The following is a 20,988-nucleotide window of genomic DNA, read 5'->3' on the forward strand; positions in this document are numbered from 1 at the left end:
ATTGGCAATGGAGAACATGTACGTTTTTAGCCTAGATTTGAAAATGGTCAAAGTAGGGGCATGTCTAATATTATCTGGGAGCGTGATAAGAGAATGCTGCCTCCCCATGTTTTGTTCTGACTCTGGGGACGGTCAACAAACTCATTTCAGATGATCTAAGCATTCTTGAGGGCTCATATGATAAAAGCATGTCAGAAATGTATTTAGGACCTAACCCATTTATCGATTTATAAACTTAAAGTAATAGTATTTTAAACGCAATTCTTTGACTCATTGGGAGCCAATATAGAGACTTGAGAATTGGGGTGATGTGTTCATATTTTTTCATTTTCGTCAGTACTCTTGCTGCTGCATTTTGAACTAAGTGTAGCTGCCCCAGACTGTTTTTAGATCGACCCGAATAGAGGCCATTATTGTAATCCAATCTGCTTGAGATGAATGCATGGATCAGCTTTTTCAGGTGCACTTTGGATATGAATCCTGACTCTTGATATATTTTTCAGATGATAAAAGGCAGATTTAGTTACTAGTTTAGATTTTATATGGCTGTAGATTTTATATGGGGGAGGACGAGGCTGGCCTGGGGAGTGGAGGAGTCCGGGCTTGGCGGCTGGAGGAGTCCAGGCTTGGCGGCTGGAGGAGTCCGGGCTTGGCGGCTGGCCTGGGGGGTGGAGGAGTCCGGGCTTGGCGGCTGGCCTGGGGAGACGGCAGGCTAGATGAAGGACTGTCAGTTCCAGAGCTGGAGCAGGCGGCAGGAGTCAGGACAGGGTAGTGAACTGTGTCAAACAATCTGGCGGAGTCTGGAGGTTTGAGCCGGGCTTAAGTTGTGGAGATGATTGGGTGATGAGTTGCAGCTGAGCAGACCAGCTCCTGACTCTGCACACCTGACTCCAGCTCTGTAATCGACCCAAACACAAAGAGAGAGAGACACTAGGAGGCAGAGGGCATGACAGGCACAGCCAGTCATTTATTTGTTCGGTGCATTGATACAATGAGTTAATGGGACCATAATCACCTGGTGAAAGGGCTATATAGATCTGAGTATCATCTGCATAGTTGTGGTAATTGATTTTGTTATTGTGGATGATTTGGCCCAATGGGAGCATGTAAAGATTGAAAAGAAGAGGACCCAGTATTGATCCTTGTGGGATTCCACAGGTCAATTTGGCATGTTCAGATGTGAAGCTACCAACAGAAACAAAGTAATCCAACCCAGTTTTCAAGCCTATCTGTCAAGCAACACTAGAATTGTAGTTTTTCCGGAATTAGTATTCAGGCGCATGTAGTTTAGAACCTTAATGATAGCTGTCTCAGTGCTATGATGGAGGCGGAATCCTGATTGGAAATTGTCATGGCAGTTATTTGTAGTCAGAAAATCACTAAGTTGTTGGTAGGCAACCTTCTCAATGATTTTACCTATAAATGGTAGGTTTGATATGGGTCTGTAGTTATTAAGTACCAGTGGCTCCAAGCCGCTCTTTTTTAATAGAAGCTTTATCACTGCGGTTTTCAGGGCAGTTGGAAAGATGTCAGATAGTAGTGAAGTATTCACTATTTGCAGTAGTTCAGAAGCCAGGCTGCTAAAAACACTTTTAAAGAACATAGTGGGTAAGACATCAAGGGTGCAGGTACTAGTTGAATTAAGGCATGATACAGTGTCCTCAAGAGTTTTGTGAGTAATGGGATTGAACTCCACCATACATGAGTTTGTTCCAGTTGGTTGCAGCACAGTCCAGTCATTTCTATTTGCCATTGAAGGATTAATGATTTGTCTAATGCCATGAATTTTAGCACTGAAAAATGTGGCAAATGCATCACATTTACTGGTGGACAGCAACTCAAGGGGCAACTGTGCCTGGGGGCACAGCCTTTCAACAGTGGCAAATAGAATGTGTGCATTGTTACTGTTCGTACTGATGACGTTAGATAAAGAATGTGTGCATCGTTACTGTTCGTACTGATGATGTTAGAGAAACATGATTGTCTGGCCTTCTTAGTTCCAGATGATAAATGTGTAGTCTCTCTTTATATATTTCATAGTGAATCTGGAGCGTAGATTTTCACCATTTGCATTCCGCTTTCCGTCATTCTCTTTTCTCAGTCCTTATAGATAAAGCATTTCTCCATGGAGCCTGGGATAGTTTTTTCCTTGACTGGTGCAAATTTATCAATAACCTTTGTAATCTTTGAGCTAAAGTGTTCCATTTGCTCCTCCACAGAGGCTGAAAAAAAGGCTGGTGTATATGAGATTGCTTGCATAAACTGTGCTGGTATTTCCATTAATAGATCATTTTAACCTTTTCAGATGTAACATGGTTATCTGGGATAACAGACACATTAAAGAATGATCTAAAAAAAAAAAGATCTGACAAGGCAACATCCACTAAGGCAACATTTGAAATAGTAACACCATTTGTTATTATTAGATCTAATGTATTCACATGCTGTATTAAGTCAAAGGTTTCTAATAGGGCATGAAGATCTTTGGCACAGCTGTCATTGAAATTGTCAACATGCACATTAAAATCACCTGCAATGACTAAACAATCAAACTCAGTAGTGGCTATGGACAGCAAGGAACCAAATTCATCAAAGAACACTGGGGAGTCTATAAATTTAAAATTCTCTGGTGCAGTCTCTAAGAAGACAGTTTGATCAACATTTGTGTCTAACCACGTTTCAGTTAAAAACATAAAGTCAATTTCATTAGATGTAATGACGTCACTTATTGAAAATGACTTACTGTTTAGAGATCTGACATTGAACAAGACCAGTTTAAGATTTTTTATAGCAGGCTCTGGAATTAATGGTGATATACAGGGAATGTGCACCAGATTAGATAGATTAGCAGAACGTCTTGAATATTTCTTATCTAAACTATGTAACCATAACACTTGGCCATGCGGCCGGCTACTCAAAAAGATTGGTATGTTATGAGAAGCAGCAGTAATAGACGTAGGCGCAGAGGGGGATGTGACGTTCACACCCGGTGTAAACAGTCAATCACGTGGAGATGACAGTACAGTGTAGACCATGTTGGCTGCTAGTATGCGCGTGCCCAGCCTGTTTGGGTGCAAGCCATCTCTCCTAAACAAGGCAGAGCACTCCCAGAATAAATTCAAATTGTCAATAAAACCAATTTCATGAGCGGTGCAGGCAGACTGAAGCCAAGTGTGGAGGCTGAGAATCCTACTAAAGCAGCCAACACCTCGCCCAAATGTGGGGATGGGACCCGAAACAAATGGATGGAGTCACCAACAACCAGGGTCGTTGAAGTACAGGGAGAAGAGCAGACGAATGTAGCGAGGCAACGGATGCTACCATGCAACATACAGCTGTGTAGTCCACCAAAAATATATGCGCATCTCAACTATCAACGATCCTGCTGCATTTCAGATCCAGCAACGAGCTGTCTGTGCATCTGGTGTAGCTGAGCTGTTACACTGGTTTCAAGTTAATGGTCAAGAAGAACTCTGAAGTGCCTCATTGTTTACACTATGATAAAATCATGAATAGAGGCTTTTCAGTTGAGTCACAGATCTCACATCAGCCAGTTCTGGTGCCATCACAGAGGTTTATTGAAGTTTGGCTATGTGCAAATTATGGCTACATATATTTAACAACCAGGGAGGAAAAAGAGAGGTACCTGAAAACGTTTGTTGTGGTGCAGTTGTAGGTCAATTAAGTAGTATTATGACAAGTAAAAGTTTTATATAGACTGATATAGAGCCCTGCACGGGCCTGTCTTAAGCCCTAAGGCTTAAGACAGTTCTTATCCTGAGCCTGACCCAAGCCCGATGTTTCTTTTTCTTTTTTTTTATATAAACCTAAAGTGTTTGATCAATTTCGAATAGCCTATTAAATCAAAACTACACCAAACACCGTAACGGAGCAGGTGTAGCAGCTTGGATACAGAAACGGGACGCATGCTGTGTAGGATGATCAAAAGCTTCACCAAAGCTAAATGGCTAAAGTCCATTTTCTCAAGAACATTTCAAGAACAGTAACATTAGTCCATGAGGCCAGTGCTTACTTGGAAGCGACGAGAGGGCGTGTGTGTGCGTGCCAGACTGTGTGTGTAGTCTTTGTGATAGGCTAAAACATTTCTCTGTTTTAACTTTGTTTTATAATCAATTTTTATGTATTTTCTTAAATGAGTAGTTTCTTTGATTGATATCAGTCGGGTCCCGTTGGGCCAGAATGCAGGGCTCTAGACTGATAAGGTAGATTTGTTTCCCAATGTCGGTTCCTGTGACACAGTAAACTGTCTAGCCCTGTTTAGCCCTAGTCACTTCTCCAAAACACTCTGGACTTGTAGTTTGAGAAGAGTCAGCTCAGTTAACCTGAACAAAATGTTAGCTAGATAACTTGTCAGCAAGCTCATTTGGCAAAGTCACCAATGTTAATGTTAACATGCGACTACAAGCCACTACTAACGAACTAAACTCAGTCTCTTTTCAAATAATTACGGACTTGATGTTGTATACCTAGGAGGTAGCCCATTCTAATCAGCTGTTTGTTCCATTTGCTTCAATAAAGTAGCAATAATCAGATGGGATAATAATAATAAGCACATTTTACAGTAATCTGCTAGCCAATGGTACCTTCTTTAGCTAATATTATCTATATATCGTAGCTTGGTAAGTCTTGCTAAGATACTGAGCTTGACAAGTAAATGCCATTAAAATGCAGCCAAACTGTAATCTGGCTCCAATTGAAAAGTATCAAGTCTGTCATTATTTGAATATATTGTGCAGAGAATTAAAGAACATTTCGCACACAGCCCCCTTCCCAACCAAGTAACCTGCCATACTACTAAGCATTGTGAACATCAGTAAGGGCCAAGATACGTAAATTCCATTCATATTTTACAAAACAGTTATTAACCTTTTATTAAGGATTGTGAACATTAGTCGTTCCACATAATGGTTTTTTTTATATTTTACAAATAATTTATGAATTATTTAGGAATGCTTAATAACATTTGAAAGGGTTTAACATGGATAAAATGAAATGAAATAGAACTATATTTTCTGACAAATTGTTAACTAAGGCAATCAAAATGTTTGCATTCATAATACAACATGTACACGATTCATTGAATTGTTAACATGCAGTAATGAATGATTAAATATTTACATTATCTACAAGTAATTAGTAACCATTTCTGGAAATTAACTAGTCAAGTAGTTGTTACTTATCCATTAAATAATTAATAAATATTAAATAATACTAAATTCACCATTCACTAATAATCTCTATTATAAAGTGTTACCGAACTGAGACAGTCAATGATATTGCTTAGCCAGAGTTGCGCTGTGCTGCCTTATCAGATTGGCCGAATGTGTGGTGAAAATTAGTTGAATTACAGCAATATTAAAGACAGAAGTGGTTGTTCTTTCCGACGGTGTTCAACAAGATTGACTTGTAATTTTATAAGCCTTTTATCAAGAAACTGCATTCCGGGTGTTTTTATTGATGCTGTACAATATGTCTATCAAATTTGAATAGCACATTAAAATTCTAAAATGATACAAACAATGTTAGAACAGTAGTAGTTTAAGTAAGGATAACTCTCCAGTTTTGCGCTTTGACACAATGGTCATTATACTCCTTCCATTCCTATCCGTAATTGAAGTATTGAAAACAATAGAGAATGAAATTCATACTGATTGGAAGCAGCTAAGAGTGACTGCGATATACATTTATTATATTTAACATTCATTTTAAATATTTTAAATTAGCTGATGCTCTTATGCAGAGTGACTTGCAATGAGTGCAACTCTACAATAGTCTTATTCAGCAGTAGCATATGCTTAAATTCCCACAGAAGATCACCAGCATTGCTAGCAGCTAATAGTAAGGAGTTAGTCATGGCACTCTCGCAATAAATGTAGCAATCCTATTTATTCTTTGTTGCAGGATACTTCCTAGAATAGCCAAATGACAGCAAAGTGACAGAAAAGTCTCACATTTTGGCATTAAACAACTTATGACTTAAATTGACTTGTTGATTGTAGGCTTTGCGGTCTCAGACTGTCACGAATATGAGTGTTCACCCTGCCATTATCACTGTGACTATGTGATTTTATTGATGATATGTGATGTTTGTTGTTTGCCAGAGATGCACATGAAAGTTTTCAGTTTTAGCAATATGTTGTGAAACCATATTAATGAGTCATTCGAGATAACAAGGTTGTGAAACTTTGTGAAACATTGTGCTTGGACCCTGTTCATTGCCGCATGCGGCTGTATTAATAAGATTGTTATTGAAAGCATCAAGCATTTTATGAACTGAGCAGTTTAGACAAAATGAGTCCAATTCCCTTACAGGCTCTGGGAACTTAAGGTCTGCTATTGCATCTAAGAACTGCTTTTGAACTACAATTTCTTTCATGTTTCTGGTTACAATCCAATGAGCATCAAAGAATACACAACAGTGCTCAGAAACGGAGATATTAGACATTGAAACATTGTCATTGTCAACCCTCTTGTCACAACCAGGTCAAGTGTGTTAACATGTTGGTGTGTAGCCTCAGTGACATGTTGAGTTAGTTCAAAACTGTCCAGTAGGTTGGTGAATTTCATAGCCTTCGAATCAACCATATTTTTATGTGAATGTTTAGATCACCATTTAAAATTCTTATATCATGTCCGATGATAATAAATGATATCCATCAAGAGAATTCTGGGGAAAAGTATTATAGTTGCTTAGGTGGCCGATAGAACTTTAAAATAAGAACTACTGTTTCAGCGTTGATGCCAAAAGGTCAGATATTCCAAGGACAAGAACTCTCCTAGGTTAACTTTTATACTGTTAAACTGATCTGATAGCGGCTATTCCATCCCCACGTCTGCCCTGTCTGATTGATAGAAACTGTAATTTGGAGGACATGCTTCAATAAGTGTTTCATTGCTATTTTCATCTAACCTTAAGTTAACGTTTCTGTTAAAAACACGAAATCAAGTTATTTTGACATCAGACACTAATATGGATACTCACGGTTACATATAAAGTAATTAGTCTAAAACAGTATTTCTACCTATTTTCTAGATCTCACACTTTTATTCTGAAGGCTAAACGGCCAATCGGGATGTCTTGTTTCTGCTTATTCGAGCTAGTCTTACCTATCGAGGTCAGGGTGCGCACACCCATGACATATTTTGAAATAACAGTTAGAGTGGTGATTTCGCTGGTGATTATGCTGGACGAGCTGCATGAATGATTATGATTATTTTCTCTTATTTCTTTCACCGTGAAGTCTAGTCCCAGGTCCCCAGCAACTTCAGTTGTTTTGGAGGAGGCTTCTACGCCGTTCCGCTGTGGAGCTCAGGGCGATGTATGGACTAACAAACTTCACCCGAGTTTCAGCTGGCATGGGGGTGTGTAGATGATGACTGAATTTTCATTTTTGGGTGAACTATTCCTTTAAGGACAGACTGTGGGCATTTGGGCTGAGGTAATTCAGTAATACGTTTTGAAATAGCCTGTATTTTGCTATTGTATGGAATGTGCCGTACAAACAGATTGATTTGGTTGGGTATTTATATATCTGTTTTTAAACAGAAATCAAGTGAAAGTGTTACTTAGGCAAAGGCATGTGTGTGATATGATAACCAGCTTTTTCTTTTTGGCTCCATCATGATACATAAATAAACGCAATCTATTCGACTGTCCACAACGACAACGCTATCCACGCAACTACTACTATAACCCCGGTACTGGGCAAATGGAAGCAGTTATGTAATTCACTGCGGGAATGAAGCAGTCGCTGCTTCTGACGTCATCATTCATGTGACATTTTGCGTAACAAAGCAAGCTCCGAAGTAGGGCTGCACGATTCTGGATAAAATGAGAATCTCATTTTCTTGCTTAGAATTGAGATCATGATTCTCTCTCCAAAAAAAATGTATAGAAATATTTATTGCACTCTTTTGCCTGACACAGACAGAAACAACAAAAAAATGATAATGACTGTAATGGGACTGTCACATCAACTTTGCGGGTCAAATGGGCTACACAGTGCATACACAATGTAATTATAGACTAAATTCCAATTAAATTTTAATTTAATTAACGGTATACACTTCTCCAATCTCCAGCTGGTTTATCCCACCATCAACATTCCCCGCACACTGCACAGTGTAGCCTTAGTTACACAAGTCTTTGTGAACGTTAGGTGAATCTGACGTGGCACACTCCTACAAGTCCACCTCACCAAAAAAGTATGAGAAATGTAAGATAAGAATACAAAAATGTTCTTGCATAAGGCCCATTGTCTGGGGGTTTTGTCGAAAATCATTCTGGGAAATGCAGGAAATCACGAACTGAAGTAGAAGAAGACCAGGCAGGTTGAGGGAAAATGGGTATAACGAAAAGGTGAATGACATCACTTCTTCACAAAATAACTCCTGGAATGCACTGAATATACTTTGCAGTGGAGTATTCATATGCAGTTCTTTCGTGTCCATCTGTTGCGATGTAAACTCAGATTTGTTCCATTTATCATCAAATTGTCCTTGAAGTCTGAGTACGTGTGTTAACCTTTTCCATGGGAAAAATCTGTCGCACTATGTCCAACCACTGGTCGTAGTCATAGCCTCACCAAATACTTATCATCACCTAATACATCTTCATGTTTCCACAATACAGTACAGAACATTTCTTAGGAAACTCATATACAAGACTACCTTGTGTCCCAGAACAGCTGTAGTTTCTGACAGTTCCGAAATACATGTGAGTGATTTGCATCCAATTGACCTCACCTTCTCCAACACGGCTGAGTTTGAAGTTGTCTACGCTTAACTAAAGGTGTCCTAAAAAACTACGACACAAACTTCCAACATAATTCCTTCCGTCTCTGTGAAGTAGTGAATGTGTGTTGTATCTTATATGTTACACCAATCATCATTTGAGATTTCAGTATCCAGTTCAGCTTCTGTTTTAACTACAGTAAACCAATTCTTTAATGCAATGCTGTGATTGTATCCGAAATGACACTGCCAGTTCCATATCCCCCACTAAGCACTGAATGATGTAATCTTGAATCTTTGCTTCCATATCATTCCATCTTGTAATTATTGTATGTATTTAGGACTACAGAAGAACACTAATGGTCTTAATTGTGCTGCGTAAAAGTATTCCTTAATGTTTAGTAGTCATACCTCCCTCATCTTTGGGAAGGTTCTCGTATCTAGTTCTAGGCTTCTTTCCATTCCACATAAATCTGGAAACCATCTTGTCCCATATTATTAACTGATTACTGGTAAGGACTGAAAAAGGTAAAGAAGCCATGGACAGATATTTGTTTCATCACTTTTATTCTTGAACTAAAATCTAGTGTTAAGGTGGACCATCTCTAGTGGGTCTAACAGTGTTAGCTTGCTTTGGCTAACACTGTTAGACTCACGTTTGTTAATCTTCCATGGCAATTTAAGAAATAAATATTATATAAACATTATTAACCAAGTAATTTAATGAGGCAGCACAGGTGATAAGCACAACACAGAAAACTGGACATCTGGACATGCTGTCACCTGGAGATGCTGTCCTTGGAGATAGAGGGTTCAATATCAGAGATACTATAGGCAGTGAACACTTAAAAATACCAGCATTCACCAAGGGCAAACGACAACTGCATCCAGTAGAAATAGAAGTAATAAGGGCACTTGCTGCCATTTGAATCCATGTAGAGAGAGTCATTGGTCTTGTCAGGAACAAGTACAGCATCTTACAGAGCGACATCCCCCTGTCTCTGTGCCAAGCAGCAACTCAAGGACAGATCATATCCCCTGACAAGATAGTCACAGTTTGCTGTGTCTTGTGCAATATTTGCCCCTCTATGGTCTCCACAGAACAGCTACGAACAAAGAACATCAGTAGCACCATGAACTTATGGATACATTGAACCTGACCTTTACTGAGCCTGCAATATGTGTGATACTTGCTTAGTTGATGATACCGAGATGCAACTAGTTTGCAGCACAGCAGTACTACATAATAAGGAAGAGCGACTGCGTAACTGGGATACAGTGGAAGTGCCTTCATTCCTTGTTCTCTATGGGGGACGCAGCAGTCAATGTTGCACCCATCCTATAAGCATTGTCTTGAAAAGTGCCTATGGGTGAATGTGGAGTGGAGTGTTTATCACTAATCACTTATCACAACGTTTACCCTTGACAGTGTTGTCATCCAAACACAACCTGCAGCTAACATGCGTCTCTTTAAAAGCCTTCACCTTTGTGTCATTTTCTTATGGTTCAGAGATTGAGGTGAATGCACTTGGTAAGGTGAGCTGCTATAGTACCGTGACATGTGCCGCTCATACTACATGTGCTTTCTCTTGGCTTATAGACACAAATAAAAAGAAAACATGCAGTTGGTCATCTACCTCTTGTGTGTGTGAGAGAGAACTATAAGACAATCAACAGATTGATTCTGACCAATATTTAGAAATCCAGCGCTATAGTGAGAGAGACAGAGAGACAGTAAATGTGGCAGTTGTTAGATGGAAGGATGGAAGGCACACACACACACACACACACACACACACACACACACGCACAGATGATTCATAAAACATCTTCCACACTTCTTACCAGCTTTAAATCACTCCTCAAGGCTGCTCTGTTAACACACACACACACACACACACACACACACTGAAGTGTGATAATTTTATTAACTGATGACAAGAACAGTACACCTTTCTTTTTTTTATACCCCACTAACAGAGCATTTTCCTAAGAGAAATTGAATATCAATGCTCATCATCATCTTGAAATCAAATTACCAGCATCAAGTAACTTATTCTCTTTAATAATAACACAAAGGAGAGTTGCTTTGACTTTTCATAATGCAGATTTATTCATCAGGGCAGTGCAGGGCATATGTTGATTGACATGAAAAACATCACTTCATCTCAAGTGAGTCATGGAGTCATGAGACTTCTAGTATGGTAGTTAGTCAATTTGTTACTCGCATTGCAGAGCAAGAAGCTTTAGCAGTAAGAGCCAATTGTGTTTTTCCAAAAGCGTAGCATCAGAGTGGCCCCTTCAGATGAACCCTGAAAGATTTAGCGTCCCAAAGGGCCATTCCTGGTGGAGAAGGAAGAGAATAACACTCAGATTTTATTTGACAAGATAAAATTGATGTATTACTTAAAAGACTACTAGTCACTGTCATCATAATGTGACAGTGCTTGAGTTTTGGAAAAACCGTACTGGTTGCCTCCTTGCTGGTTCATGTTGAAGTTTTGGGGTCCTCCGTACGAGCCCACGAAGCCATGCCTGGTGCAGGAGGAAGGAAGGGAATCACATATGACAAAATGTATATATTACTTTGACGACTACTAGTCACTGTAGTCATAATGTGGCAGTTGTTTAATTTGAGAAGAACCGTACTGGCTGCCTCCCTGCTGGTTCATATTGAAGTTCCCTTGACATTCCCCAAGATCAACCATGCTGACAACCAGCATCAACACAGCGAAGGCCACAGCAGACTTCATCCTGAAAACAAGAACCAAACACATCGGACCCATTTCAGCCCAGCTGTTTCTAGTCTTGTGACTATATCAATTTGACAAATACATTTTATGCTTTTTTCATGTATTTTTGTGAACAGTTGTCATCTTATTTTAGTCGGTCATCCAACAATGTAATTCAGGGTACAAATCACAATATACATTCAGTGTCCTTACTTAGCATGGATCCCAAGGACATTGTCTTCCTCATATTAGTAAAATAATGATGACATATTTACTTCTTACCTTTCCACAGATTGAGAGTCAACGTTAAAAGGTTGATGTCAAAGACAGCAAAGTGAAGAGTGTCAGTTGAGAGGTACACCCATCTTTATATGGGCAAGGCTGGCTTGGTTTATGGGTGGGTATTAGTCTCCCATGGGTTCATTTTCTCAATGTGTGTGTGGAGTATTCTGCAGGTTGGACATACAGTCCTATTGAATTTTGTAACATAGGCTTATGTGGACAAGAAACATTGATCTAATCTCAACCAGGGGCCCTGAGTCAGTCCTTTTTATCACTTCCTCAACTTCAAGTCTGCAATAGTGAGTGAGGGATTAGCCTCAAGATAATCATAATAAATAATAATAAACTTTATTTATATTGCACCTTTCAAAGCTATTTTTTACAAAGAGTAAAAAGATAAGGTAGTATCGATAAAAACTACAGCAATAAGAAGTAAAAAATAGAGCAACTACGAAACAAGGAATGAAAAATAAACAAATAAAAATCATAAAAAAGCAAAAATTAGCAAAACCTTAAAATCAATTCTAAAACTAGGTAGCCAGTGAAGAGAAGCTAAAATGGGGGTGACACGGTCCTGTCTTTTAGTCTTGGTTAAAAGCATTGCTGCCTCATTTTGCACTAACTGCAGGTGGAAGAGGGACCTTTGGCTTAGGCTGGAATAAAGAGCGTTACAGTAGCCTGGAGATTGGGTTTACTGTCACTGCCATGCTGACATCTTTTGGAGCCAGTGCAGCCAAAGCGAGGCCGCGGGTTGTCCGCAGAGCCGCAGCGCTGCCTACTATTGGTCCATAATCGATAACCTGTCGATCACTGAACGGGTGACCTGTCAATCGCTAAGAAAAGAACCCTGTTGTAGATCCTTTATATCCCGATAATGACACAATTATTTTGAAAATCGCCTTAAGGACACACATTAGAAGAAGTGAAATTAGACCATAACCTCATGTCGAAATAATTTATTGACTTTATATTTTTAGGGAGAAGTTGGGTTGGGTTTGGAGTCTTTTTGGAGCCAGCCCCTTGCGGACCTCCAATATAGTTTATATATGATATAAACAATGTTGTAACAATATGAGTTTCAGTAAGGATAACTCTCCAGTATTGCGCTGTGAGACAGTACATAGTCTTTATACTCCTTTCATTCTGATCTTGAAATATTGAAAGCAACAGAGAATGGAATTAATGCTGAGCAGCTAAGAGTGGCTGCAATTTACATTCATGTTTTACACTTTAGGCAGTTAGATGATGCTCTTATGCGGTGACTTGCAATGAGTGCAACAGTAGAATAGGCTTATTCAACAGTGAAAGAAGCTTACATTCCTACAGTATATCACCAGCATTGCTTGCAAGTAATAGTAAGGAGTTAAAATCATAGCGCCCTGACAATAAATGTAGCAATGCTATTGATCCTGTGTTCCAGGATAGTTCCTAGAATAGTACAATAAACAAATGACAGAAACATGACAGAAAAGTCTCACATGTTGGCATTTAATAACTGTATGACTTAAAAGTGTGTTTGATTGTAAGCCATGAGTTCTCAGACCATGACCAGTATGAGTTCTCAGCCTGCAACCATCACTGTGACTATGTGAATTCATTGATGATGCACAATATTTGTTGTTTGCCAGATATGCACAGGAAATGTATCAGCTTTCTTTGCAATATGTTGTGAAACCCATATCAATGAGGCATTTTAGATAACAAGGTTGTGAAACGGTTAACATCTTCAACACTGCGTGTTGTGAAAGCATTTCATGTCAGTTTGTTTGGAAGCTTTGAAATGCATAAACCTGAACATATTTCAATAAAATGCTAATTGAGGACAGACAAAGTGTGTGCAATGGAAACTAAAAAATAATTCAGGTCTGGAGGCAAGGCTTTTACCATGGGTCAGTTTATATGGGAGTGGTGATTGCAAACATGTTCTAATGGGGCTGTTATTGGGGCTGTCACATTATTGTACGCAAATGAACTTAAAATGTTATCAAGGTGGACACAGTAGTGACATATACCCTTGTTATATAAACCCCAAACAGTCTATGTACAGCCTAAGCTGCCCTTAAAGGAATAGTTCACCCAAAAATGAAAATTCTGTCATCATCTACTCACCCTCATGTCAGTTGAAGGTTGACAGTTGAGGTTGCCAGCACAACTTGGTAGCAGCCTTCTCCAAAACAACTGAAGTCAAGGGGAAGCAGTTCTTTAGTGTTCCAAAACAAAAACAGCCACACAATCACACTGTGAATAGAAAGACCTATACACCATTATTTGTTGCAAATCAATCAGCCGTAGTTAAGATTTGCACTAAATGATGGTGTAAATATACTGTAGGTCTCTTTGGAACTCTGAAGAACTGGTCCCCACTGACTTCAGTTGTTTTGGAGAAGGTTGCTATGGAGTTGTGCTGGCAACCTCCCTGTGTGTTATATGGACTAACACATTTCATTATCTTAAATTATCTTATCTAATTAGAGGCGTCAAGGCTTACCAGAATAGAACTGATTCCCCTCTTTTTAATCTCTATAAGTTATCCTAATATTATCTTTAATACCTTTGCTTTGCTCAGTTAGCATGCTGTCTAGTAAGCTAACTAATGCCAAAAATCAGCTGTTTGTTCAGGTTAACTGAACTGACTCTAATCAAACTACAACTCGCAGTATTTAGTCCAGTCAATCTAACTCTCCTGGGCCCAACCCAGGAGAAATTGCAATAGTAATGTTTCATAGTTTTATTGGTCTTAATACCCTCCTGCATCATATATTAAAAGTATACCTTCATGGATTTAGTGGAACATACTTTTTTCAAGGTCAAAAGTAAAGTTTCAACGTTTTAGAGTGACGCGGTCTGGGTAAAATGGTGTTAATATTGGAGGGTCTATGTACACCCATCCAACATATTTGGTGTCTTTTCCTAGGTTTTTGGAGTCAATCTTTCCAATAAAACACTTTTTCAGAGGATATTCTAATGTCTTATACCTGTATTTGGGGTACTACTACCCCAACACCCAATTTTTTTGCCAAATTTTCCACTTACATTTTGTGCCACACTGCTCCTATGGGTTTATCCGCATCTAAACTGGGTATAAATTGTTCCTATGATTTGTCCCTCCCAATATATCACTGTAAACACAACTATGTAATTTCAATAGTATTAATAATATGCAATGAAAGCACTTGTGCTGATTATAGTATATACAGTATAGTGTATATATAGTGAAGTCTTTCAAGTACCTGGGTGTTCACCTGAATAATAAACTGGACTGGATGGACAATACAAATGCACTTTACAAGAAAGGCCAGAGCAGACTCTATCTGCTGAGGAGACTTAGGGCGCTTTCACACCTATAGTCCGTTTGCTTTGGTCCGAATCAGTGGATGAATTGCTACTTTGTTGCATTTTTCATTAGGTCCGGTTAGTGTTCACACGGTCCTGTGTTAAGTGAACCAATATTTGTAAACAAATGACACACGGTCCTACATGCCGTTCATCTATTGGACAGAACATTTCCGAGAGAAAATCACTTCCTGTCAACCACATTGTCACGGACAACAATGGAGCAACAGCAGCGTGTTGCGATTGCGATAGTAGCTTTGATGGAGCGCTTTTTGTGAGGAGAAATGATAACGTCACCTGACGTTAGCTGAGCAGCTGCTAGCTCAGTAATCTGCTGGTTAGCACTTCTAGCAGACAATGTTGCGGAACAAGCAAAGGCTTACCAGACATTTCCAATACATGTCCGGTATAATCTGCCTTTATGATCGCTGTTACAGTAACGTAAATTCACTGATTACAACGTCCTATTTCTCCACCGGCACTTTCACTTTCTCCATATTTGTTGCTGCTATGGGAAACGGCCAGCGTCAACGGATGTCAACATCCGTTTTCAACCCACAATGCACTGTATTTTGGTTTGCTTCCTATATTAGGTCCTATATTAAGTCCGATTACGTTCTCACCTAAAGCGAACCGAACCGTGGTTCACTTGGAAACGGGCCGAGTCCCGACTTTTCAGGAGGACCATGGTTCGCTTGTTTGGTCCGCACCAGAGTTCGAATGCGTGTTCTCACCTCTCCAAACGAACCGGACTTATGGAGTAAACGCACCATGGTTCGATTAAAACGGACCAAACAGGGTAGGTGTTAAAGCCCCCTTAGGTCTTTTGGAGTGCAGGGGGCACTCCTGAGGACCTTCTTTGACTCTGTGGTGGCATCAGCCATCTTCTATGGAGTGGTCTGCTGGGGCAGCAGCATCTCGACTGCTGATAGGAAGAGACTTAACAGACTGGTTAAGAAGGCCAGCTTTGTCCTGGAATGCCCCCTTGACCCAGTGGAGGTGGTGGGAGAAAGGAGAATGATGGCTGTGATGGCCCCTGCCTGACTGTGTATTGTCAGTTACTGTGTCTACCATGTTGTCTACCATTGCAGTAGCTGTTTGCAGGAGCTGATTGGTAGTGGCCATCCAGATCTGGAGCACCTGGGCCCAGTGCTCTGCAGGATATAAAAGTCCCAGCTTCCAGCGGGGCTCGCTCTCTCTCTTCCCTGCCAGCGCCTGCACCTCTTTGTTTGGCTTTGCCTTTGCCTTTATTTTGCTTTTACTCCGCAACACCCTACATCACACCATACACACACATCCACATGAACACTACTGATGCCACTGACTAACACACCCCATATCCAAAGTTACCCAGTTCGTTTTCTTTAGTACAATAAATAATTTGTATTTATTGGCAATCGGTGTCTTTTCCCGTTTTTGTCATGGCCTAACGGGCCGGGTTATGACAAAGGCTAAGCTATCATCCCTGATGGAGAACATGTCCCACCCCATAGGCCAGGTGCAAAGATGGAGGTCTGAGACTAGACAAGCTGGCAAGACATATCCCCAAAGTGCAAGCCAACCGGATTGTGTTTCTGGTGAATTCTAAAGATGAGTGCACCAAAGCTATTACAAGAAAGACTGTCACTGTGTGTCATCTTCAGAGGCTGTGGAAGGCGTCGGGCGGAATAGGAGACAGCCCACCCTCGTCAACCTGTGATGTGTCTAAAAACGCCTTTCTATCAGGGCCAAGAGTGAATTTTGACTGGAAAATAGTAGGAATTTGAGAAATTGGTTAATCTCAAAGCCCAGGGTACGGGAATTACCAACTTCCGAGCGGACCCGATCAGCTATCACTGGCTGCAGAGTCCAAGTCATTATAATATTGGCGAAAGCCAGTATGTCCTTGCCCTCAAACTGAGAACCAACACCTTCCCCACTAGGGCGTTTGGGTCAAGAGGCAAAGGTGGTGGTGAGTGTGAGAAGCTCTGTAGACTGTGTGGAAGAGCGGCTGAAACATTGAAGCACATTCTCAGCGCTTGTAAGAGCCTTAAACCGAACCGCATGGCGAGACACAACAAGTTGTGTGAGATCTTGGCCCAAGAGGCTGAGAGGCGAGGCTGGCAGGTCTACAGAGAACCACACTTGACCAATGCAGATGGTCAAACAATGCAGATGGTCAAACGAATGTCCCCGACTTGGTCATGATCAAAGCACGAGTTGCGATGGTCATTGACGTGACGGTAAGATTCAAGTCGGCTGAGGGGACACTCAAGGATGCATACCAAGAAAAGGTTCTCAAATACACACCGCTGGGTGAGGCGGTGCGTCTAAAGGAAGGAAGCGTGGGAAGCGTTTAATAGAACCCAAACTCTGTCACAGTGCCTTAGGGAATTATTTGATTGCGTTCGATAGTTTAGAGGAGCTTGGGCCATTCTCCACCTCGGTGTGGGCGAATCCCCGACTATGGATGACGAAGGGGTGGGTGATCCCCTGAGGACATGCCTCGTTAAACGTCACTAAATGGGCGTATACGTTGGCTCAGTTATTGAGTTCAAGTATACACTCTGTCAGTCAATATGGAGAAGGTATCGGTGGCGGCTGGCAGAGCATCCATGGTTGTGGAGTTCGCTGGTCAACAGATTGGTATTGGTGGCGACGAGCAGGCTGTCCATGGCCGAGGTCCCACATTGTTGCAGCTCCGCCTCGGTGGGGTTGACAACGATGTGAATTCTGCCCAGTGCTTCTGAATGTCAAAGTGAAGAAATGCAATAAAGCGCGGGTAACGGTGGAAGTCACTATGCCCCTCTTAAAATCAGCAACATCTTCGTCTGCCATGTTTCACAGCTTCAGAGTGTACCATCAGGTTCAGGAATGGATGGGTAACTCACTACCACCGGAGGAATGGGGCTGGAGGATTCAAGACTCATGCCTCATTCCCATCCATTCCGACCAGGACCCTGCTCCTCAATCCTTGTTGGAGCTTGTGCGCTGCAATTGTCAGGTTGCATCAAGGACTTGATTGCTCCCTAGCCTGTTCAGAGTGCAGAGGTGTGTACACGAATATGTTGACACAACATTTGGATGAGGACATGGAGTGAAGATTACATGTAGGCCTACAGTCAAGGCATGTTTCAAGCTTGATCTCATTTAAGGTTTCAATCTGTGTGCTGATATGCATCATGGTTTTCATGGAAGAACATATTACTAAGACACATTTGTATGTGCAGAAAATTCAGTGATAATAAATGTGATTGACTTTGTTTGATGACTTTGGTCATTTTGGGGTAAGGGTACCCCCAAAGTGCACATATACATTCAGAACAGGTCATATCTGATGGTTGTATGTGAAAGAACACCCTAGAAAACCAATGTATAGACATAAATTGTATGAAAATAGCATGTTCAGAAGCAGAGATATGCACTTCTTTGTGTGACGTTGTGACATGAAGGCCCCAAATTTCGACCCCTGAATTTACATTGATCCACTAAGTATATAATGGTATACTTTTAATATGTTATTTGGATGTCCCTAGGGATCACATAAAAAATTGAATGATTACTATTGCAATTTTCCCTTGGTCAAACCACAGATTGACTGGACTATAAGATTGCATTTAGTTTATACAAGAACTTATCATTCAGCTTAGATAGACACACTTATTCTACCAGACATGCTATAGGAGGGAATTTTACATTACAGAAGGCAAGAACAAATTCAGTCCAACGAATGGTTATGTTTAGAGCTATGACTGGATGGAATTTGCTCCCTAGACATATCACACAAGAACGTAGTCAAATTTGTTTTGAACATTTTTTAAAAGAACCTCTCTTGAATAGAAATTCTGAACAGACATAAGGTAAGCCCTAATGGAATGTGAGTTGAATATATCTGTAGGGATCTAAATGTCGACAATCCAGTGGCACCACAAAGTATTTGCAGTCTGAAGTTCATTAACTGAGCTTTGAGCAAAATATAAATTTTCAGTTGTGTTGTCTTTTCTTTCTCTTTTTTTACATCTACCCCACTAACAGAGCTTTTCCCCTAAGAGAAATTGAATATCAATGCTCATCATCATCTTGGAATGAAATTACAGTAACTTATTCACTTTAATAATAACACAAAGGAGAGTTGCTTTGACTTTTCATAATGCAGATTTATTCATCAGGGCAGTGCAGGGCATATGTTGATTGACATGAAAAACATCACTTCATCTCAAGTGAGTCATGGAGTCATGAGACTTCTAGTATGGTAGTTAGTCAATTTGTTACTCGCATTGCAGAGCAAGAAGCTTTAGCAGTAAGAGCCAATTGTGTTTTTCCAAAAGCGTAGCATCAGAGTGGCCCCTTCAGATGAACCCTGAAAGATTTAGCGTCCCAAAGGGCCATTCCTGGTGGAGAAGGAAGAGAATAACACTCAGATTTTATTTGACAAGATAAAATTGATGTATTACTTAGAAGACTACTAGTCACTGTCATCATAATGTGACAGTGCTTGAGTTTTGGAAAAACCGTACTGGTTGCCTCCTTGCTGGTTCATGTTGAAGTTTTGGGGTCCTCCGTACGAGCCCACGAAGTCATGCCTGGTGCAGGAGGAAGAAAGGGAATCACATATGACAAACTGTATCTATTACTTTGACGACTACTAGTCACTGTAGTCATAATGTGGCAGTTGTTTAGTTTGAGAAGAACCGTACTGTCTGCCTTGCTGCTGGTTCAAATTGAAGGTCCCTTGACATTCCCCAAGATCAACCATGCTGACAACCAGCATCAACACAGCGAAGGCCACAGCAGACTTCATCCTGAAAACAAGAACCAAACACATCGGACCCATTTCAACCCAGCTGTTTCTAGTCTTGTGACTATATCAATTTGACAAATACATTTTATGCTTTTTTCATGTATTTTTGTGAACAGTTGTCATGTTATTTCATTCGGTCATCCAACAATGTAATTCAGGGTACAAATCACAATATACATTCAGTGTCCTTACTTAGCATGGATCCCAAGGACATTGTCTTCCTCGTATTAGTAAAATAATGATGACATATTTACTTCTTACCTTTCCACAGATTGAGAGTCAACGTTAAAAGGTTGATGTCAAAGACAGCAAAGTGAAGAGTGTCAGTTGAGAGGTACACCCATCTTTATATGGACAAGGCTGGCTTGGTTTATGGGTGGGTATTAGTCTCCCATGGGTTCATTTTCTCAATGTGTGTGTGTAGTATTCTGCAGGTTGGACATACAGTCCTATTGAATTTCGTAACATAGGCTTATGTGGACAAAAAACATTGATCTAATCTCAACCAGGGGCCCTGAGTCAGTCCACACAGGACTTCCCCTTTTTATCACTTCCTCAACTTCAAGTCTGCAATAGTGAGTGAGGGATTAGCCTCAAGATAATCATAATAAATAATAATAAACTTTATTTATATTGCACCTTTCAAAGCTATTTTTTCAAAGAGTGGAAAGGTAAGGTAGTATCGATAAAAACACAACTACAGCAATAAGAAATAAAAATAGAGAAACTACGAAACAAGGAATGAAAAATAAACAAATAAAGATCAGAAAAAAGCCTCTTTACAAAAATGTGTTTTGAGGAGAGACTTAAAAGATGACGCGGAATTTGCTAGCCTGAGATTCTCAGGCAGTGCGTTTAGTTTAGAAGGTAAACTAACGTACTGACGTACTTTTAGAGATGGGGTTAAAAGGTCAGTGATGTAGCTGGGAGCCAGACCACGCAGTGCCTCGCAAGTTATGAGCAAAACCTTAAAATCAATTCTAAATCTAGGTAGCCAGTGAAGAGAAGCTAAAATGGGGGTGACACGGTCCTGTCTTTTAGTCTTGGTTAAAAGCATTGCTGCCTCATTTTGCACTAACTGCAGGTAGAAGAGGGACCTTTGGCTTA

At 40.3% G+C, this 20,988-nt stretch overlaps 1 protein-coding gene and 1 long non-coding RNA gene across 3 annotated transcripts in view; both read right to left on the minus strand.

The window, feature by feature from the left end:
• LOC139660038 (RNA-binding protein 12-like) overlaps window positions 1–11,926 on the minus strand; it is a 47,540-nt gene extending 35,614 nt beyond the window's left edge. The window contains exons 1-4 of one of the 2 annotated variants that reach the window (XR_011696539.1): window positions 11,769–11,925; window positions 11,404–11,508; window positions 11,224–11,289; window positions 10,843–11,097 (exon numbers count right to left, since the gene is read on the minus strand). The gene's annotated coding sequence lies outside the window, so the exon portion shown is untranslated. Of the gene's footprint in view, window positions 1–10,842; window positions 11,098–11,223; window positions 11,290–11,403; window positions 11,509–11,768 lie in introns of those variants that run through there. The other variant, XR_011696540.1, reaches the window with a different exon arrangement.
• Window positions 11,927–19,216: 7,290 nt separating this feature from the next.
• Window positions 19,217–20,297, minus strand: LOC139660044 (uncharacterized). Its single transcript, XR_011696544.1, has 4 exons — window positions 20,143–20,297; window positions 19,778–19,882; window positions 19,598–19,663; window positions 19,217–19,471 (listed from the first exon to the last, which is right to left on the minus strand). It is a non-coding gene; the product is annotated as an uncharacterized lncRNA (long non-coding RNA).
• Window positions 20,298–20,988: the final 691 nt, after the last annotated feature.

Source organism: Centroberyx affinis, unplaced genomic scaffold (assembly GCF_046629955.1).
Source record: "Centroberyx affinis isolate AG114_WGS23_722 - 3 ecotype Tasmania unplaced genomic scaffold, CSIRO-AGI_Caff_v1 ptg003204l_1, whole genome shotgun sequence".
Classification (NCBI taxonomy): domain Eukaryota; kingdom Metazoa; phylum Chordata; class Actinopteri; order Beryciformes; family Berycidae; genus Centroberyx; species Centroberyx affinis.